Genomic DNA, 18,480 nt, shown 5'->3' on the forward strand with positions numbered 1-18,480 from the left:
TCTACGCAGTTAGTACTGGCTTTAGAGAGCATTTTGTACACTAAGTCCGCCTCCCCAATTGAGCGTTTGGCTGGCGTGCGAAGGGCACGCATTCTATTCGCGGTACTGCCAGCGATATTTCGTCGGTGGCAGGAGTGGAGCGGGACGCACTCAGCTTGGTGAGGCCACTGCAGTGGTAACTTAATGACAAGCAGCGGCTCCCAAGTCTGGCAAGTTGGCAGCAACCAGAGTAGCTGTGAGCCGGTCGCAGGCCGCTCGCTGCCGCATGCAAATGACGCCGTAATGCAGACGTCGATGAGCCGGCCGCTCGGGGCCACCGGTCCTCTAGGTCTGGCCAGGGGACAGCTTCATACTGCACTCCGCTGACCACTGTCTGACTGGTCTATTAAATTTCCCCCCGGCTCTGATCTTTACTAGTGCAACATCACCAACTCCATGCCCTACCCCTTGTTGTACTTGAATGACTTCCATCTGGCATTGCTTCTGGAGTTCAATTATTTTCATTGTTAATTACCTATTTTTCTAATTTCTCCCTAAACTGCGTGAACATTTAAGACGAGCGTCGAATATTTGTACAGTTATCTCTCAGTAAGTTGTCACCTGCCATCTTAAATCGTAAAACGTGACGTCTGCACTCAAAAGTCGCTGGTTTGTTTTGTTCACACACTTACTGTTTCCAGTTATTTCTTTTGAAGAATTATCACTGCATGTGTTCACATCACCTTGATAACATTTCAGAAGAGATTTTTTTTAAAAAAACAATTCAATCCGTCATGTTCCTATCCGTCATGTTCCTATCGTTATTTGCTCGAAACCCTCGCCATATCGTCAACAGCACTTGAGATTCTTTTCTTTTGCCTTCTTCGTTCCTGCTACATTTTTTGGTTTACCTACATTGGTAAGCCAAAACATTGACCGTTGCCTACCGCGTCGTAGGATGCCGCCAGGTGGTGTTGCGGGCACGTGACACGGTAACAAAAGTATGTAAGCGGAGCAGATTTGGACAGAGAATCACCCTAGCGGGGATAAAAGCTGCAAATGGGAAAATCTATTGAAATAAGAGACTTTGACAAACGGCAGCTTATCACTATGCAGAGGCTAACGAGTATCTCGAAAACTGCGAAGCTCGTCGAATGTCGACGTGCTGCTGTCGTGATCATCTATGGAAAGGCGTAGAAGAACAGTGAAACCATCAGTGGGCGCTAAATGTTTGGACGTCCACAACTCTTCACAGAACGTGGGGTTCGAAGGCTTGTCTGCTTTGTTAAGAAGTATAGATGGTCATCTGCGGCATCTGTGCCGAAAGAGGTTTACCTACATTGGTAAGCCAAAACATTGACCGTTGCCTACCGCGTTGTAGATGCCGCCAGGTGGTGTTGCGGGCACGTGACACGGTAACAAAAGTATGTAAGCGGAGCAGATTTGAACAGAGAATCACCCTAGCGGGGATAAAAGCTGCAAATGGGAAAATCTATTGAAATAAGAGACTTTGACAAACGGCAGCTTATCACTATGCAGAGGCTAACGAGTATCTCGAAAACTACGAAGCTCGTCGAATGTCCACGTGCTGCTGTCGTGAGCATCTATGGAAAGGCGTAGAAGAGCAGTGAAACCATCAGTGGGCGCTAAATGTTTGGACGTCCACAACTCTTCACAGAACGTGGGGTTCGAAGGCTTGTCTGCTTTGTTAAGAAGTATAGATGGTCATCTGCGGCATCTGTGCCGAAAGAGCACAATGCTGGTGCACGCACAATTATTTCGGAGCATACTGTTCATCGTACACTATTGAACATGGAGCTCTGCATCAGACCACCCCTACAAGTTCACCTGTTGACCCAACAACATTGTCAACTACGATTGCGGTGGGCACTGTTATCATCGGGATTCGACCGTCGATCAATGGGAACGTGTCGGCTCTTCGAGTAAATCACATTTTTGCTAATCTAGGTAGCTGGTCGTCTCCACAAACGGCAAAGGTTCCGAGTTAGAGTCTCAGTCCGAAACACAGTTTTAATCTGCCAGGAAGTTTCAAGTTACACTACAAATATGCAAGGTGGATCGTCTAAAATTTGCACCGCAGTTGTTGCGGAATTGGAAAAGGCTATTGATGTTTGGTTTTCACAAAATTGATTGGTAGTCAGGGGCTCGTATTGTTGGCCATTAAGCAGATAGTAATAATCGTTCGAAAGTGAATTTTTTGTACAAAGATATATTATTAAATGAAGCAATGCCTATTGACATTAAAAAACTGAAAGTAGAGCAAATTCGAATGTCACTGGTGTTTGTTGCAGGAGTGAAGAGCGAGTCGTTTACGAAATACCGTATTGTGGGAAGTTTCCGTGTCGACCCTAGTTTCTGCCAGTGAACCTGTGTAGCTGCTAAGTACGATGTTGTTATGTTTGCTTACAGTGTGCTTGTGTGCTCCGTAAGTGGAATGCGATTTGGTAGTCATTGTGTGGCAGTCCAAGCAGAAGGCCATGTGTGGACGATGAAAGTTGCTAGTGCAGGAAAAGCTCATGGAGTGTGGAGAGTGTAGGATGAATGCAGTTCGTTCTTGTACAGTGTATGCGGCAAGATACCACAATAGACGTCAACCACCTCTGCAGTTATTTGTCAAACTCTTCAACCAGTTACGTGAAAGTGGTAGTGTGGCACCTAGACAACCTAAGAGAAGGAAACCAGTGACGACAGAAGAGGGGGAAATTAAATATTCTTGTTGCTGTTGCAACGTTAGCTCCTGTGTAATCGCACGAAGACGTGGCAAGAGTCAGGCAAGTGTCTTAGACATCCTTTATTGACATAGGTTCCATCCCTGTCACATCTGTCTCCATCAAGAGCTGTATGTACTTCTGTAGATGGGTACTAACACAGAATACTCCACTTGTATTATGTATCTTGTTTAGCGATGAAGCGACATTTACCAATCATGGTCAGATAAACCACCGAAACATGCACTATTGACCTGCTGACAGTCCCTGTTGGCTTCGCCAGGTGGAATGTCAGCGTACATGGCGTGTAAACATGTGTTGCGGGATAGTGAATCATCAGCTCGTAGGACCGTGTTTCATGACGGAACACTGGACTTGCAAAATATCGCAGCCCCCTAGCAGAGCACCTTCCACGGATGCTAAAAGACGTTACTCTCCAGACAGGAGGAACTTGTGGTACCAACGTCATGGCTGTCCAGCCATAGTTCACGAAGTACTATAGCATATCTTCAGTAATTGTTGCAAATAGTGTCTGTTCCCGGTAGCTGAGTGGTCAGCGCGACAGAATGTCAATCCTAAGGGCCCGGGTTTGATTCACGGCTGGATCGGAGAATTTCTCCGCTCACGGACTGGGCGTTGTGTTGTTCTAATAATTATCATTTCATCCACATCGACGAGCAAGTCGCCGAAATGACGTCAAATCGAAATACTTGCACCCGGCGAACGGTCTACGCGACCGGAGGCCCTAGTCACACAACATTTACTTTTTTTTTTGTTTTAAATAGTTGGATTGGACGCAATGGACCTGTACCTCGGCCGTCCCGTTCTATGGGTTTGACGGCTACGGGGAAAGCTAAAAGACGTTATCTACAAGGACATATAAACTATACCCGATGATATGCTGCGACGTATTGCTCGGACATCTCCACGGAAATGCTAGCACGTGTGCAGCAATTGTTCAATACCATACTGGAAGAGTGTATTGGCGCTGCCGGTAGTCATTTTGAACACAACCTGTGATGGTGAGTTGTCTCGTTACTGGTCAGAACCCACGTAATTTGTGTATACACTTGGGTTTTTCTTTAGTATGTACTACCACAGGTATGGTACAAAATAGACATATCGTAAACGACTCACACTAGAATCCCACAACAAACACCAATGACAGTCTAATTTAACTTACTTACAGTCTTTGAATGTCAGTAGGTATCTCTCCATATAAACAAGTGCATGTTTGCACAAAACATATTATTGAAATCTGTCGGGTGGCTATTACAAGCCCCTGACTAGCAAATCCGTTTCGTGAAAACCGCACATCAATATCACTTTCCGTTTCCGCAACATTTACGACGCAGTTGTTTGGTGATTCACGCTATATTATATGGTATGGCCCCGTCTCGAAATATTATTTACAATGAAGGCATGAGAGGCACGCTATTCATCTCACCTTGAGTCATATAAATATCAGCCTAATATTTTACAATGGACGTTGCACCACTCTGTTCACATTACTACTGCAGGCTATGAGAAACGAGTTTTATTTAGCGAGAGTTCTTTCCAAGCTTCTGCGAACAAATTCTATATATACTGTCTGCTTGTAAAAGTAAGTATTACTGGTTCTTCCGCTGGCTGTCTGATCTATCTCGATCGAATTGCAGATAGATACACACGTAATCGAGTAAAAAAGTAAATAAACATCTATAATCCACAACGTTCAAGGATAGTGGATCTTCACATGTCCTGCAATTTACTGTCCCTTAATTAAGTGGTAGAAGCAGTTTGGTACTATTGTTTATTTAGAATCCCGCGCAACGTGGTTCGGAAGCAGATGTAGCTGGACAGATCCTATAGACTGAATGCATAAATTCTGTCGTAACTATTATCAGTCCTTAAACTGATGCGTCAGTAGTTCGCAGTTGGCATTAGTTTCTGCTACAATTACTGTTACCATGCCGGAGACGGAATAGTTTGGCAAAATGCGTGGACGGTACTAAACGTCCCTAGAACTATGCTCACAGCAACCCGGTTGTCACCCACAATACGGCCCGAAGGTCAGGAGTGATGGTCCGGGTTGTCGTTTCCTTTGGTTGTCATCTGCGGCTCCCTTACAGCGTCGACGATATTCTACGCCCCGTTTTATTACCCTTTGTAGCAAGCCGCCCTTGACCTAAACTTCAGCAAACGAGTCTCATTGCAACCCTTGTTCACAGTACGAGCAGCCCTTAGCGGCTCGCCATCTCACAACACATTTGTTCATGACGTCATCTTTCCGGCTTAGATCTTTTTTAATATGTGACTTGTAAGTACTGCATCTTTTCCAGTCAGTACAAACTTTAATTTTATTAATGTACTATATACCTAATATGTTTTAGAACAGTTAGTCTAATTCTGAAGACGACGCTCAGCGTCGAAACCAGGTCAATTTTGACTTTGCTTCGGTCGCAGGTTGGAATCCTGCATCGGGCATGGATGTGTGTGATGTCCTTAGGTTAGTTAGGTTTAAGTAGTTCTAAGTTCTAGGGGACTGATGACCACAGATGTTAAGTGCCATAGTGCTCAGAGCCATTTCAACCATTTGAACCAATTTTTACTTAATATTTGTGACCGAGGGCTTGTTTGTTCCAATATAATTCTGACGCGGTCACTGAACCTTAGCATCTAAGTTCAAAGTTTTACAATGAGAAGAGTTTTTGAATTTAATCCAGCACATTAGCGCAATGTCTCGGTGTCAGGATCTGTAAACCACCGCCTCACCTCTCGTTGGCGACCAGATACTGTTGACGAAAATTTATTCCATACCCTCTGGACCGAGCACCGCCGCACATTTGCTAACTTTTATGGAATGGTCTCCAGGGCCGAAATACCCGCGGTGCTAGCGAGCCGTTCGCCGTAAAGGTGAGACGTAATGGCATTCGGTAGGACGGTACTTGAAATCCCCATTCCATATTTAGATTTCCTCTGATATTCCTAAACCGCTTAAGGTTAGTGCCGGGCCGTTTCCGAAGAAACGGTGCAGACGATCTCGTTCCGTAATCCTAGCTGCTGCTCCACCTCTAATGATCTATAATCTTCCTTCATTGCACGTTGGGGCTGCAACATTGGCTATATCCATGCAGCGATACCTTTCACTAAATACGAGTGATTTGTGTGAGGCGTACAAATTGTTTACTTCGATGCCGCCAGCGCTACAATATCACTGTCTATATTCGGGACTATGAGCTAAGCCGGTTACCACGTACAAAAACAAGCGATTAAGATCATTTCATAATAAGTCGCTGCTGTTCTTTAGATTCCAAACTACGAGGGTGAGTCGAATAAAAACCTTAAATTTGTAATAACAAATCGAAATTTCGCACCGTTATTCTGTAAGTTGGTAAGCGTGCTACAAACAACGTACAGAATGGCCTGTAGGTGGCAGCATAGTGTAGATGCACACATTTCGTCGCAGTATCAGTGTAAAGATGGCCGCCCCACTCGCGAATCTGGCAAGAACAGCGTTCTGTTATTCGGTTTTTGCATATTGAAGGTGTGAAACCTATTGAAATTCATCGACGAATGAATGTTCATGACGGTCATGCATGGTTGTCACAGCAGAAAGTATACGAATGGAGTAGGAAGTTCGCAAATGGTGTGCTCCTCGTCCAGATCAGGCACAACGAGTTGTGACTCCACAGAACATTGCAGCAGTTGAAGCCATAGTGAAGGAGAACCGCCGAGTGGCACTGAATGACATTGCAGCATGTTTGCAGATTAGCCTTGGTCAGCACAACACATTGAACATGATGTGCTCCAGTTTCACAAAGTGTCTGCAAGGTGGGTGCCAGAGCAACTGTCTCCTGAAATGAGAGAACGACGCGTTGATGCTTGTGAAGAACTTCTTCGCCGCTTTGAACGAGAATGTGATGGCTTCCTTGCAAGAATCGTTACTGGAGACGAAACCTGGGTTCACTTCTACCAACCGCAAATGAAGAGATCGAGCAAAGAATGGCGCCATTCCTCATCACCGAAACCAAAGAAGTTTCGAACAGACCTGAGCAGGGAATTTTTTGTTGACTCTCTTTTGGGACGGAAAAGTCGTCATTTTGGAGAATTACATGCCTAGAGGGACCACTGTCACCAGTGCATCGTATACAGATCTCCTAAAAAACTCATCTGCGGTCTGCAATTAAATCAAAGCAGGTGTCCTTTAGCAACATAACAATGCAAGGCCCACACTGCCCGTACAACAGTTGCAACAATCACAGACCTGCATTTTGAGTGTCTTAGTGATCCACCATATTCACCAGACCTTGCCCCAAGTGATTTCCACATGTTTGGACCACTCAAAGACGCAATGGGAGGAAAGAAGAGGTACCACACGCGGTGCATGAGTGGTTGCGCGAACTACCTAAGGAATTTTTTTCTAAAGGAGTTTATTCGCTTTGTAAGCGCTGGAGGATTTGTATTGAGCGTGGGGGAGATTATGTTGAAAAGTGATACAGAATTGTACCACTTCTGCACAATAAATAATATTTTTTTAAAAAATATTAAGTTTTTCATTTGACTCACCCTAGTATTAAACCCGAAGTGACTAACAGTTGCTCTGCTAGTGTTCACACCATGGTTTTTATGTCGGAGTCAATGACTTTTCATGTGCGCCCGGCAGTACCTCAATGAAATTTTATAACACAAAGCTGAGGACGGGGTGTGGTTGGATCTACTCGTATATGCGGTCTCGAAACAGCCCCGTAACTCGGTTACGAGCTGCGCTGGCCGCCCGCTGCGAATGAAATCTTAATTGGCCGAAGCTAGCGGCGGGTCGCAGGCCGACTACAGCTGCCTGCTGCCCGTGGCCGGGGGAAAGCGGCGAATGGGAGGCATGCGCCGTTGCTGGCTTCGGAGTTGGGTAAACTCCTGAGCGACTGACGCGGTGCAATGGCTCAACGTAGGTACCGGCGGCACCGCTGTTTTACCGACTTCGTGCCGCGGCGGCTCCAAGAATTTTCAGCCATGTTCCAGCGTCTTCATTACGTTTCGACGTTTATGGAAGTTTCTAGCAGTACGCTTAAAGCTTGCTCTGCTGTTCCAGCATCTGATGTTCTTTCGTCGCTAACGGATCTATTGCACCGTATACAATTCGATAACAGGCAGATTCCTGCAGAATGTAATGCCTTTGACTCATAAACTGAATTTACGTGAAAAAAGCTAGAAAAGCGAAACACCCTGAAGGAGACGAGGAAACGAAATGAAACTTCACGAAATGACATGTGTGATGTTGTAGCAGTGATTACAAAATGGAGTCAGATTTACTAAGAAACTGTCAGCACGAGCACACTTATCAATATGATATCATATCCCCTCTGTTCTGGATGAATGCACTGTTTTGGATAAGAAGAGTCGTACAACCGTTGTAGGCAAGCTGGTCCACGACTTCTGTAACTAGTTCTTGATGTTCTGGGGCGGAATTGACATTCCAGCTGGTTCCATAAATTTACTATGGGGGGAGACAACTGGTGAGTACCTCAGCATCACGTAGTAAGTTCATGGACACACGTGCAATATGTGGACAAGCGTTGTCCTGTTGAAAAATGGCAGCGCGATACTGTTCCACGAGAGGTAACACCTGAGGAGGCTGGATATCTGTGACATGCCACTGCGCTGCCAGAGTTTCGTCAGTCACTACTAACCGTGGCCTGGAGTAATGACTGATGGATCCTCACACAGCGACGCCACCAGAACCCTTCTGTGCCTCTCCATTACATTGGAAGTGTGGGAACTCTGCCCTAAACATCGCCATATTTACCGACGATGGTTATTCAGTGTAATGCACAACCACGATTAATTGTCTGGCTGCTGCTAGTTTCTGACCAGTTTTGCGAAGTCACACAGAATATTTCAGGGAGTCCATTACTTGCTGTCGGTTAGCAGGTACTGCTGTGAAGGGGTTACTGTGTTCTGGGTGCACAACTCGACGGTCTGCCGTTGTGGCGGACAGGTGCGGTCGAATGAAATCTTCACGGCCAGTACACCTGCCCTTACCGCTCCCATGCAGTCTAGTGTCAGGCCACTGTCACATTCCAATGCCTTACAGATCTGAACATTGGATGATTCGACCAGACTGCCAATTGGAGACTCACATGAGGCCCTTTTGAAACTCTCTGTGTGTGCTGATAATTCCATCTCATACGAATACAGGGCATTTCTGTGTCCTAATAGTGATCACTTAACACCTGATGTTGTTCACACCCGTTATCTACACTACAGGTCTGATAACAACACTAAAAACGAACAACCCTCTTTGGTGGCCGTTGTCGCATAGAACTGCTGCTCTAATCATTTATATAATCGCCGATGGTATGTATGTTTACGAATTCACGTATCTCGGAACCGCTACTTCTCAACCAAGTAACTCCTCAGTATGCCTCACAAGGGCTGAGTGCAACCCGCTTGCCACCAGTGCTCGGCAGACTGGATGGTCACCCATCCAAGTACTATCCGAGCCCGACAGCGCTTAAATTCGGTGATCTGACGGGAACCGGTGTTACCACCGCGGCAAGGCCGTTGGCATTGGATTTGTATAAGAACATCTAAACTCTTGTTTTTGTTCATAAAATTCTGCTTTTTTTAATTTATTTGTGTAGTTATCTGTCAGATAGCGTAGTATACAGGGTGTTACAAAAAGGTACGCCCAGACTTTCAGGAAACATTCCTCACACACAAAGAAAGAACATACGTTATGTGGACATGTGTCCGGAAACGCTTACTTTCCATGTTAGAGCTCATTTTATGACTTCTCTTCAAATCACATTAATCATGGAATGGAAACACACAGCAACAGAACGTACCAGCGTGACCTCAAACACTTTTGTTACAGGAAATGTTTAAAATGTCCTCCGTTAGCGAGGATACATGCATCCACCCTCCGCCGCATGGAATCCCTGATGCGCTGATGCAGCCCTGGAGAACGGCGTATTACATCACAGCCGTCCGCGGTAAGAGCACGAAGAGTCTCTACATTTGGTACCGGGGTTGTGTAGACAAGAGCTTTCAAATGCCCCCATAAATGAAAGTCAAGAGGGTTGAGGTCAGGAGAGCGTAGAGGCCATGGAATTGGTCCGCCTCTACCAATCCATCGGTCACCGAATCTGTTGTTGAGAAGCGTACGAACACTTCGACTGAAATGTGCAGGAGCTCCATCGTGCATGAACCACTTGTTGTGTCGTACTTGTAAAGGCACATGTTCTAGCAGCACAGGTAGAGTATCCCGTATGAAATCTTGATAACGTGCTCCTTTGAGCGTAGGTGGAAGAACATGGGGCCCAAACTAAAATGAGCTCTAACATGGAAAATAGGCGTTTCCGGACACATGTCCACATAACATCTTTTCTTTATTTGTGTGTGAGGAATGTTTCCTGAAAGTTTGGCCGTACCTGTATAAGTGAAGTGCTAACTTTTGTGTATACATCAAATAACACTGTTCATAGTGACATAATGGAATCTGTGGGGGACTGTTTCGTTTTACCGTACCGATTTATCAAGAGCTTGTTTCCAAGAGATACAGTCAGTTTCACACGACTATAGTTTCTACACGAACAAAAACAGAAACTTGGGTGATTCAACTTATACATACCACTACAAAGCATTTTTTTTTAAAAAAGAACCATCCGATATCATACGAGAATACCTTGTACATGGTGCACAGGTAACATTTGTAGCCGTCCGGGTTGGCCGAGGGGTTCTAGGTGCTACAGCCCGGAACCGCGCGACCGCTACGGACGCAGGTTCGAATCCTGCCTCGGGCATGGATGTGTGTGCTGTCCTTAGTTAGGTTTAAGTAGTTCTAAGTTCTAGGGGACTGATGACCTCAGAAGTTAAGTCCCATAGTGCTCAGAGCCATTTGCACCATTTCAACATTTGGATACTTCTTGCTGTTACACTTGGGATCAAAGTTTTCATTTACCTTTGACAAATGATCAGTGTGCCATTCACCAGACGCACTACAAACGTCCATACTTGTCCCAAAATTTTGAGAGAATATCTGCAGTTACCGCATTCACTGCTGTTACTATCAGCGTAACAGTGTACGCAAATTTGTTGCAAGGAAAGGTACATAGATGGGGATCTTCCAGAAACCAGCACCAAAAAGGATACAGACACATACCTTGAGACGAATCGACGTTCGGGAGCAGTGCTGCAGTGTGTGGTCCGTATACCAATTACGGCCGACCAACCGTTGTGGTAGCTCATTGTTCAGAAGCACTCTTACGTGCAGGTACCAGCTGGTCGGTGCCCCGGTTTTTTAAAAATAAGTTCAATGTGTTCTCGCGAACCATCTCTATTCGAGGCGCGTAGGATAATGGAAAAGCTTGCTAGCTGCTCCAAGGGCACGGCCACGGGCAACCACGTGAAAAGACAACTTACAGCCATCACAAAATGAAATTTGTAGTTTCGATGCGTAAGTTAAAATCTACCTAACATTCCTGCTCTCACACGTGGGTGAGACATATCTTTGTGAAGTTAGATCAATCTCTTGGAAACACCCTGTAGGTCATACTGCAACCGTTTTTTACGTGACATACCAGAGTAATTGTTCTAATGCAGGTGACTCACCCTTTCAGACTACGGTAGGTTTGTACAGACAATCGACAGCAAGTCGAAGTTTACATTTTAATTAATAAATAATTAGCTAGTATAGCCACATTCAATCATTGAGTACCACATTTTAATGCGAGAAGCAACATTCACAAAAAACAGCAATTCTTTTTACAGTTTTAAATTTTAGAAGAAGAGTAGCAACGCTTGAAATTACATTTCTCTCGTATTCCTTCCGTCTTGCAAACTGGCGTGAGGGACATCCGTCCTGTCCCAGTAGACACACGTGGCAAGGCAGAGAACGAGGAGGAGGAGGAGGAGGAGGAGGAGGAGGTGAACAAGACGTCCGTCTTGGAGATCCATTTCATTCAGTGAATGATAATTCCAATACGGCATAACTGGCATTCTGCGTGGGACACCTTTTTAAAATTGCAATCCATAAATTTTTGTTCAAAATCGGGTATTCAGCGAAATATTTTGTTACTGAAAACGCTTCTTGGCGCTCGATTGATCATCTAGATGGCGCTCTCTTTAAATATAACCCCCTCAGAGCTCACGTATGAACTCTGTGGGTCTTTCTATCCTCACCTGCAGATGATTTATCGGTAATATTATTAAACTGGCAATTTGTTAGCCTTGTCGGCAAGTCATTGACATTTTCTATGAAATAAACCTGGTCGAAAGTGCAGGGTTTCCTTAAATTACCGACATAACATTCAATAGCGAGTAATTCTATTAGCAGAGAACCTAGCGACATTCAACGCTGAACAGCGCTATCCAGCAAAACGTATATATTTTAAATAATGTCCAGATGAACGTTACCGCATGATGATAAATGCGAGGGCTATCCGGAAAGTTCCGGTCACGAATACTGACAGCGGCCGGGAGAGCAGTGTGCTGGCTGACCACACACCCCTCCATATCTGCATCCAGTGGCGCCTGAGGGCTGAGGATTATATGGTGTGGTCAGTCGGTACCGATGGGCCTTCAAGGCCTGTTCGGACTGAGTTTAGTTCGGTTATATTCGCGAAGTAAGGTCTGATCGGGCTCGAAATGGAAACAACAGTGAAAATCTGATGAAATTACCAAATATGCAGCAACCAGTCACAAAATCATGTTTTATTTATTCACTTTTGCAAATCTGTAAGTGAATAAATAAAACATGATTTTGCGACTGGTTGCTGCATATTTGGTAATTTTATTGTTTACGGTCGCTACACGACTTGGGAACCACATGGAGCCCACCATTCATAAATCCCATGAAACTTGGCACAGATGTGTAGGACAGCATCTCCAATAAACCCATCGATCCCGTCACTTCGCTCTTTCCAGATCTGAGCACACAGTGAGCGCGTAAAGATGCCTGGAACAATAATGTCTCCTGCGAATTATGAGGGCCCAGTGAAAGATTTTGCCTCATGCCATTCAGCCCACATAACATAATTGTCAGGCGCCTCCTAGTTCACGAGAGTTCTCTGCTGCCACTCTGCAGGGGCAATGAAGACGCACTTGCAGTGTTTTTAGTGGGAATTGGTTGCGCACCCACATTACAGCCCTTAATTGGCTCCCCTTGAGTTTCATCTCTGCTCACATGAACCTCTGGCTATGAGGACAACATTTTGGCACAGAAAACGACTTTTAGACCAGTGTAGAGAATTGTCGAAAACGCAGGCCTTCTATGACGAAGGTATTGGAAAATTGGTACAACGTTACGACAGATGTTGAGATGTAGCTGGAGGGTGCAGCTAACGGTTAGAAATAAAACGTTTTTAATACCCACAGTGGTTTCCATTTCGCGACCGATCGGACCTTAGTTCCCAAATAGTCCTCTTACATTACAACATAAAAACTTGCCGGAACTGCCAAAGAACGTCCACCCACGGCTTACAGAGGCAGCTCAAAGAATCTTTATTGAAAATATGCATACCAGTTACGAAGAAGTACCAACAAAGTTAAATTCGCTAGTTACTGAAGGAAAATTATTGAAAAATTCAAAGTGGCCGTTTAACAGGCAACTTTCAAATGAAAATATAGACATGATACGTCTCGCAACGAAATTTACTCTTAAAGGAATGTCTTCAAATGTTGTCTGTCCACTGTGTTACGAAGCAAAAATTTATTTGCGTGAAAGGTCAACAGTCCTCTAAGTATGTCTGCAGAAAAATATACCGTTAGTCATAGACTTAGATTCCAGCAAACTTTCTCTGATACGAGGAAAGATTTACAGTGAATTAGCGTCTTGGGCAAAGATTTACAGGTGATTCTAAACTTAAACAAACGAACTCAAATTATGGACTTAAGTAAATGATGTTCTCTTGTATGGTTAAAATGGAAGTTTCGAATCGAACGATGCATGCGCTGCTGCACTTTATACTTTCGGATCGTTACAGAGACGTTTAAGAAACTCTAGCAGCGAAACGCTTCACTTCAGTTTTACACTACCCGAAGATATTCAGACCATAGATGTCTGTTTTGTTCTGCAAATACATTTCTGGAGTGTACAAAGAAACAGCACTTGTAGCAATTAATAACTGTAACTTTTTACACTATGAAAGGTAAATTGGGTGACTGAATGAATTATTGGGCAGGGGGTGAACGATGGTCAACGGGTTTGCGCAGTGGTAACACTAGTTCTCCGCAGATCATCCAAGTTAACCGCTGTCGGGCTTTGGTGGTGCTTGGATGGGTGACCGTACGGGTATGACGAGCGTTGTTGGCAGGCAGGGTGCGCTCAGCCCTTGTTAAGCCAACTGATGAGCTACTTGACTGAGAAGTAGCGGCTTCGGTCACGAAAACTGACAAACGGCCGGGAGAGCGGTGTGCTGACCACACGCCCCTCCGTATCCGCATCCAGTGACGCCTGTCGGCTGTGGATGACACGGCGGCCGGTCGGTACCGTAGGGCCTTCAGAGGCCTGCGGGGACGGAGTTTAGTATTGTAGTCTAGTTGAAAAATGAGGACCTTTGCTTCTAAGATTACATGAAAAACGAGTGGTGCTTAAGTTGCGCTGATGGCCAAAGCAGTTAAAAAATGTGGGGAAAAACGAAAAATTCTCTTGTAACTGAGACTATGTAAGTTTTAGTTTAACTAATTGTAACCTGAGTTACATTTGTATAAGGGTAAGTAACTACAGTGTTTAGCGAAGGTACTGGATGTTTTTCATTAAATTTACAGATACATCTTGAAACGTCCCCTTTGAACAAATTATACATGACTGTGCTTAAACTGACACACAATAATTTTTAGCGCAACGCAATCTGACTTTCAGAAATCCCTACAAAAGAATGGCCCTGACTAACATTAACCTATACCTTTCACAAATCACTTACCTCACAAAGATCTTCGTTACTCAAGCTACTGCAATACAGCGAGCGCCACTACTGCCAGCTAAATAAAAGATTCAAACTACGGAAGGCACTAACTACTGATAGGAATAGTTAGCAAATGAAAGATTTTAATAGAGAACAAACAATGTATGAAACGTCCCCTTTGAACAAATTATACATGACTGTGCTTAAACTGACACACAATATTTTTTAGCGCAACGCAATCTGACTTTCAGAAATCCCTACAAAAGAATGGCCCTGACTAACATTAACCTATACTTTTCACAAATCACTTACCTCACAAAGATCTTCGTTACCCAAGTTACTGCAATACAGTGAGCGCCACTACTGCCAGCTAAATAAAAGATTCAAACTACGGAAGGCACTAACTACTGATAGGAATAGTTAGCAAATGAAAGATTTTAATAGAGAACAAACAATGTATTTACCTTAATAGTGTTGAAAAACCATAATATACATATCAGTTCATGACATCCAGTCTAACAAATTTCAAAACTCCGCCATCTCTCTCCCCACATCCACCACTGCTGGAGGCTCACCTCCAACTGCGCAACGCTACGCGCTGTTCACATCCAGCTGCCCAACACTACAATGGCAGACAACAATGCAAACTAGCCACAGACTGCACACAGCACAGCCAGTGATTTTCATACAGAGCGCTACGTAACGTTGCCAATAAGAAAACATAAACAGCCTACTTACAACCTGATTCTAACTTTTCTTGTTTTTGTGAAAATGCGCGTAACGTAAGAGAAACATTAAATTTTGAAGCATATAGCAAAGAGTTCATGAATAACAATGCAATATCTACACGTAGAGATTTTTACTGATGGAAATATGAAATTTTGTAGAATGAGCAAATGGTTCCTCGTCAACACGCACTTAAAAGTCTTTATTTACTAATGCACAGTGCTTGTAGCTGTACCGTAAATATGAACTACATGAAACTGGGAGAATCGCATATACGCAACTGGTTTTTCCCAGAACACTTGGTTTTGTATCGGATCAATTGCTCGTCGCTTGACATTTTGGCCAGTTAGCCGCTTTGAGAAATTGCTGTTTACTGAAAGGGGAAATTTGTATAGCGGCCAGTGGATGTAGTTGAGTACCTAATTAATTGGCCTGGAGCTAGTAATTGATGTCGCCGTATCAAAGCACGGTGGCTTGGTTCAGAATAGCCACGGAACACGATCCTGCTATTTATTGACCGCTCGGAAGCTCTGGCCATTACGCAACAGTTGTGGGAACCATATTGATTAAGCTGCAGCTAACTGAAAGAGAAAGAGATACAGCTGAATAACAGAGGAACTGTGTTATAACTCTTGTAACTCTCACTTTCATGTTTTGGACGATGTGTTTGTGGTAGGTGTATCATATCACCTTGCCCTGTTACGTTTACATTATCAGCTCATCAGATATAAAATTAGTCAGACCAGTGCACATTCACAGATGAGTTGTTATGCCTTTACAGATGACGCACCCATGGATTGGGCAAGTATAGAAAAGGTACTCTAAAGGTACTCTGCCTTGCCCTAGGGAAGAAACGACCTCAGCATTCTACTTTATAGATTCAGAGAAATCACTGAAGGGCAGACTGGTATTTGAACCGCTATTTCCCCGAAAACGAATCCAGCCTTTTATCGATGGGCCACCTCGCTCGGTCTGCCCGTAGGTTCAAATGGCTCTGAGCACTATGGGACTTAACATCTATGGTCATCAGTCCCCTAGAACTTAGAACTACTTAAACCTAACTAACCTAAGGACATCACACAACACCCAGTCATCACGAGGCGGAGAAAATCCTTGACCCCGCCGGGAATCGAACCCGGGAACCCGGGCGTGGGAAGCGCTGACCGTAGGAAATGGTCGTGATGATGTGGCTAACAAATGACACGTGGCGTTGTAAATAGCGCATCACTCAGTTTATCATCTTTCTTTCACTATCACTTTCAGTGTGTATGTGATGCGATCTCGAACTACACTCCTGGAAATTGAAATAAGAACACCGTGAATTCATTGTCCCAGGAAGGGGAAACTTTATTGACACATTCCTGGGGTCAGATACATCACATGATCACACTGACAGAACCACAGGCACATAGACACAGGCAACAGAGCATGCACAATGTCGGCACTAGTACAGTGTATATCCACCTTTCGCAGCAATGCAGGCTGCTATTCTCCCATGGAGACGATCGTAGAGATGCTGGATGTAGTCCTGTGGAACGGCTTGCCATGCCATTTCCACCTGGCGCCTCAGTTGGACCAGCGTTCGTGCTGGACGTGCAGACCGCGTGAGACGACGCTTCATCCAGTCCCACACATGCTCAATGGGGGACAGATCCGGAGATCTTGCTGGCCAGGGTAGTTGACTTACACCTTCCAGAGCACGTTGGGTGGCACGGGATACATGCGGACGTGCATTGTCCTGTTGGAACAGCAAGTTCCCTTGCCGGTCTAGGAATGGTAGAGCGATGGGTTCGATGACGGTTTGGATGTACCGTGCACTATTCAGTGTCCCCTCGACGATCACCAGTGGTGTACGGCCAGTGTAGGAGATCGCTCCCCACACCATGATGCCGGGTGTTGGCCCTGTGTGCCTCGGTCGGATGCAGTACTGATTGTGGCGCTCACCTGCACGGCGCCAAACACGCATACGACCATCATTGGCACCAAGGCAGAAGCTACTCTCATCGCTGAAGACGACACGTCTCCATTCGTCCCTCCATTCACGCCTGTCGCGACACCACTGGAGGCGGGCTGCACGATGTTGGGGCGTGAGCGGAAGACGGCCTAACGGTGTGCGGGACCGTAGCCCAGCTTCATGGAGACGGTTGCGAATGGTCCTCGCCGATACCCCAGGAGCAACAGTGTCCCTAATTTGCTGGGAAGTGGCGGTGTGGTCCCCTACGGCACTGCGTAGGATCCTACGGTCTTGGCGTGTATCCGTGCGTCGCTGCGGTCCGGTCCCAGGTCGACGGGCACGTGCACCTTCCGCCGACCACTGGCGACAACATCGATGTACTGTGGAGACCTCACGCCCCACGTGTTGAGCAATTCGGCGGTACGTCCACCCGGCCTCCCGCATGCCCACTATACGCCCTCGCTCAAAGTCCGTCAACTGCACATACGGTTCACGTCCACGCTGTCGCGGCATGCTACCAGTGTTAAAGACTGCGATGGAGTTCCGTATGCCACGGCAAACTGGCTGACACTGACGGCGGCGGTGCACAAATGCTGCGCAGCTAGCGCCATTCGACGGCCAACACCACGGTTCCTGGTGTGTCCGCTGTGCCGTGCGTGTGACCATTGCTTGTACAGCCCTCTCGCAGTGTCCGGAGCAAGTATGGTGGGTCTGACACACCGGTGTCAATGTGTTCTTTTTTCCATTTCCAGGAGTGTATATCTTACGAAAATTCCCTTGACGACGACATAAGAATTCACAGCATATGTGATAGGAAATGCCATCCAACATGCCATTCACAATTTCCCACTATTATGATAGATCCCAGTGCTCGTACGGTATTTGGTTCGTATAGATCGTATAATGGATAATAAAATACAATGTGATTTGGGGAACCAACCATTCCTTGTTCATGAAGTCAACAATGTCGGACTTGGATACCTGATGGGTGCCAAGGCTGAGGGTCAATCCTGTCAGCAGGTGTCTGGCCGAGTCATGGTGTAGCTTTAGCCTTCACAGCTTGTTTAGAAATATTTCATAGACCCGTTAATCGTTAGCGAATTCTAACGTTTCAAAAAAGGAAGAAAGTGAATAAATAAATAGAAGAATGGCGACTATGGATTATTATTACTGTATAATGTTCATCTACGTATCTGTCCGTTAGACGGTG

This window comes from Schistocerca cancellata, chromosome 1 (assembly GCF_023864275.1).
Source record: "Schistocerca cancellata isolate TAMUIC-IGC-003103 chromosome 1, iqSchCanc2.1, whole genome shotgun sequence".
NCBI lineage: Eukaryota > Metazoa > Arthropoda > Insecta > Orthoptera > Acrididae > Schistocerca > Schistocerca cancellata.